This window comes from Pundamilia nyererei, unplaced genomic scaffold, assembly GCF_000239375.1.
Source record: "Pundamilia nyererei isolate P.nyererei 1_Seehausen unplaced genomic scaffold, PunNye1.0 scaffold00425, whole genome shotgun sequence".
NCBI lineage: Eukaryota > Metazoa > Chordata > Actinopteri > Cichliformes > Cichlidae > Pundamilia > Pundamilia nyererei.
In genome coordinates, this window is record NW_005187826.1 from 281,534 (window position 1) to 286,647 (window position 5,114).

The following is a 5,114-nucleotide window of genomic DNA, read 5'->3' on the forward strand; positions in this document are numbered from 1 at the left end:
CCCATGAGCTCCGCCGGCAGCCAGCTGTGCCTGAGTGACCGAGCCCCAGGCCGAGAGGCACGTTTATCCTACCATAAAACAATAAGAGAAGGTACGACCTCTCCCATGCTCCCAGAATGTGGGTGTGAATGCCACAAACTTGTAATCTGTCCTTTTTCCATCACCTTTCGGCGCGTCTGTAGTCACGTCTGAGGGAGCGCGTATGTTCATTCAACCACGGCTCTGATAAATTCTTAGGCACAGTCCTGAGCGGAGCAATAGAGTCCAAGATATCAGTGCAGGTAGAAGGAAGAAGGTCCTCAACACTTTTACAGTTGGAGTTCATTATTCCAGAATCCATAAAGGCAGTAGAAAAAGCGGGCACTGTTAGAGTATTAAGCGCTCGCTTTTTGTGCGCTGGGACGTACGGCTTATCTACCGAGCAGCGCAGCGTTAGAGTGAACAACACAGGAAGATGATCGGAGATGCGCAACTCAGATATTTCCGTGATGCACACATCCAGCCCGTGGGAGAGCACCAAGTCCAGTGTGTGACCTTTTTCATGTGTGGGACCGGTAACCCACTGGGTCAAGTTAAAAGAGTCAATAATATTTAAAAAGTCCTTGACCAAAAGTTTAGAGTCACAGCAAACATGGATGTTAAAATCACCAAGGATAAAAAAACTGTCGAATTTAAGAACGATTCCAGCCATAAAACCTCAAAACTCTTTGATAAAATCCTTGTTAAACTTGGGAGGGCGATGTATGAGGGCACACAGCAAAAGCGCAGCCGAGTTCAGGTGTAACTCAAACAGCTGGAGTTCAAAACTAGAAAATGAGTCGTGCTGTAATGTTTGATGGCAATGAAATCGAGCGTTGAACATGGTGGCTAAGCCTCCCCCCCTACCAGAGGACCGAGGGAGACTGAAGAATGAGAAATTAGGAGGAACCAGTGCCGAAAAAGCTACAGACTCACCGGGTTGAAGCCATGTTTCTGTCAGAAACAGAAAATCCAACTGTTGTGACTTTAGGAAGTTGTTTAATACAAACGTCTTGTTTGCTAATGATATTACATTTACTAAAGCCATTTGGAGTTTGCGACAACAGGCAGGATCCATCTAAAGACGCACTCTGCTGGTCCAGTAGTTCCACGAGAAGCACGGAGAAGAGCTCGGACTTTAATGAGTGTACCAGCCCGCTTTCCTCGTTTCCTCGGGCGCTTCTTCCAGGAAGTGGAGTAGGAGTGTTGGCACAGATAAACCGGAATACAGGGCTCAAAAAGTGGTGGAGGAGGCCCATAATCATCTCCTGTCTCCGTTTGTTTAAGAGCCAGGTCATACGATGCTTTGATTTCTAAGAGTAACTGGTGAGAGTAACATGCAGAGCGAGGGCATTTTGGGATAAAATAGAAAAGGATAAGCCAAAGCAAAGCTAGCAGAGTTGACGGACGTGTCGCCGTGCATACTGCTAGCGCCATCTTCCACGTGTATTCACAGTACACGGATTTCTCTGACGAACTGTCTGTATTAGGACCCTACATTCTGTTTCTTTTAAATACTTCGTTAACAACTGGAGTCTTCCCTGGATGTTTTAAATCAGCTGTGGTAGTACCAATCCTGAAAAGGCCTGGACTGGATGTTGACATAGTTGCAAACTATAGACCCATCTCACATTTGTCTTTCTTATCAATCTTTCTTATCACTGAGCATTTGTCAACAGACAATCTGTTTGAACCATTTCAGTCTGCTTTTAGACCAAATCACTTTAGTCAAAGTGGTAAAAGATCTACTGGTAAATGCAGACAATGATCGCTCTTCAGTTTTATTATTGCTGGATCTCAGTGTTGCATTTGTCACTGTGGATTACTGTATTTTATTGGATAGTCTAGAACAATTTATTGGAGTTACGGGAAATGTTTTATCATGGCTGAGATCCTACCTGTCTGGGAGATCTCACACTGTTAGTTTTAAAAATGATCTGACTTGAGGGGGTGCTCAGCTGGTTAATTACTTCCGATAAGGTAGGGATAACAACTGAGCTGATTTCTGAATGAACAGAAGTGACAGCAGCAGCTTGGGAAGAGTTGATGAATTGAAAGACTGATTAGAGGGTCGATTGTGTCGAGGGTGGATGCCTGATGATGCTGGTGAATGCACATGAGAAGTGAAGGGACGCCACGAAGGATTATGTGCACGGATTAAGTTTGGATGTCTTAAAAGGAGCAATAGAGGACAGAACCTGGCATTCCGGTGCCACGAAGGTTCGCCGGTGCTTTGCGAAGGCAGGAAAGATGGCAGTGACTCTGGCATCTCGGTGCAGAGCAGAGAAACTGGCAACTCTATATTAGAAAGCATGCTGCTGTGTTTGCGAATGAGGGATAAAGAGAGAACCTGATATCTCGGCGTCAAGCTTAATATTGCATTCATAAAGGAGGGACAGAGGAAGAGAACCTGGCATCGTGGTGTCAAAAGCATGCTGCTGCATTTGCGAATGAGGGATAAAGAGAGAACCTGGCATCTCAGTGCCAGAGGGGTTTACTACTGCTTTGCAATAACGGATGCAGAGAAACTGGCAAAGTGGTGGAAGAAGATTGCTGCTGCCATTACGAATGATGGATATAGAAGGAACCTGCTAGAAGATTTCGCTGCTGCTTTTGCCATGATAGATGGACAGGGCCTGGCAACTCAGGTGTAAGAAGCTTGTCACTGAAGTTTGGAAATTATAGATATAGTAAGAATCTGACACCAAAGTCCTAGAAGGGTTTGCCGCTGCTTTGCGATGATAGATGCGGAGAAACTGGCAGTTTGGTAGTAGAGAAGCTTAATGCTGCGTTGCAAATGGGAGATGAAGGAAAACCTGGCAACCCAGTGTCTTTTTAAAAAGAAAGTCTTTAGCAGATATAGGGAAGCTGGCAACTCTGTGCCAAAGCATGCTGCATTTTGCATTGAGAACTGGGGGATTGACAACTGCTGCTTTTGCGAATGAGGGATAAAGGAAACCTGGCAACCCGGTGCCGACGTTTGCTGTAGAGTTTAGCAAAGGAGGAATTAGTGGCTGAAAGCCTGGCAAGTCGGTGCTGAGGTTTGCTGCATAATTTGCAAAAGAGGGATGAGTGCCTGAGAACCTAGCAACCCAGTGCTGGCGTTTGCTGCAGAATTTTGCAAAGGAGGGATGGAGAACTGGCAACTCGGTGCCTTTTTTTTATGCTGAGAAACTGCAACCTGATGGTGGAAAGCTTCCTGCTGCTTTTGCGAATGAAGGATAAAGGAAACCTGGCAACCCAGTGCTGACGTTTGCTGCTGCAGAGTTTAGCAAAGGAGGGATGAGTGGCTGAGAACCTGGCATACGCTGTAGCTTTTCCTGTTCAAACTGTAATTTGCTTCTGCATGGAAGAAGACTTTGTATTGACATTTGGATCTGCGAGGACGAGGAGCGTTTGAAACCAGGCTACAGTCCTCTACAGTCCTTAACAAAAGGATATACTTGGGATCTTACGGAAGCATGGGTTTGGCACTGACATCTGTCGGCTTTCTGGCTAACTCGCCTGGCCTGAGGGCCTGTTTCAGAGCAACACGAGAGGAGCTGTGAGTTCTGCTGGTGGGCACCTGCTGGTTTTCATTGAAGTGGTGAGCGGCCAGAGTTACTTCATAACTGGAGTTAGCGGAGATAAGACGACTGGATGGATCGACGTAGCAGATCATATGACGGGTGGAGAGAAAACTGCTAGAGGGTTTCCCGGAATGGGCGTCAGCATGACGTTCAGTGTGTTTCTCGGATTGCCCGAGGAAAAGCGATGAATGCAGAGCTAGAGTAGTTGTTCGCCTGATGCCCCGATGGACGAGAACGAAATTGTAAGAAAATGGAAGGGTGAGTAAAATTATGTTATTCCTGAGAGATAAGCTGTGTTAAAGGCATTTGCAGAGAAAGGACCCTGTTTGGAACTGGGGGAACCTATATAGATGTGAGCCGGAAGGAGCGTGTTTGGAGGTGTCGTCCCGCTCCTGATATCCCGATACTTAATCGCCAATACACTTGTTATCAAATGCTGAGTTTATCCACTGCTGACAAATAACTCTCCAGATTGCAGGACAACAGGTTAACTTTTGTAAAATGATAGATTAACAGAATTGGGATGAAAACAGGCCAGGCTTTGGCTTAAAAATTTGACAGCTTCACCTCTCATTCTGTCCTTATCCTGAGAAGAAGCTTAAAGGACAGTCAATCTCCTGATGAAGACAGAAGACAGACAGAGCAACACCATGTACTTGAAGAATTAACAGCAGGCAAAAGACAGCACAACTGACCTAAAATACTATGAATACAATTGTGGATGGAACATGCACTCTGGATTACAAGCTGGGAAGTTGAACAGTGAGATGACTGTGTGAAAGCACTGGACAGCACTGGACACTGATTTTCATATTTGCCATGCTGGGAGTTAACCTCCAAGAAAAGACTGAAAAGATAAAGAGAGAAGGAATGGAGAGAAGAAACAGCTGATTTGGGCCTGTGTTTGATCTGGGAGGCCACACAGGAAACTGGGAGAACAGGGACGAGGACCAGTGAGAGGTGAACCTAGACGTGATAAAGTGAAAGCATGTGGGAAATTGGATTGAAGACTGAGACTGAACTCATGGAGGTTTAGAAATGTCCAGAGCATCACAACAGAAAGGTTAAAAAAAAGAGAGAGAGATAGAGAAATAAATGAACTAACAATTACATGAACGTATAGAAAAGACACATATACAAACTGGCATATGTGAAATTATTTTTGGAGAGAAACAGAAGTGAAACAGTTTGAATCCAAAGCTCACATCGAGGCAATGAAGATCAGCTTACACTCAATATTATTCTGAAATAATATTAATTTAGTAATAATAATAATAATAATAATTTAGTAAACCTAGTGTTAATCAGCAAGCCTCAGTCCATTAAATACACCGGGAGTTGTTCTGAAATCACATACGGATGCGTCACTACTTGGTTACCAAGTTCAGTCTTTAAAGGTGTTGTGACAGGCAGCGTCATTGGAACCCCAGAGAAGCCGACTACACTGACTTCGTCTACTAGGGTGGTGGTCCCCATTTTTAAGAAGGGGGACCGGAGGGTGTGTTCCAACTACAGGGGGATCACACT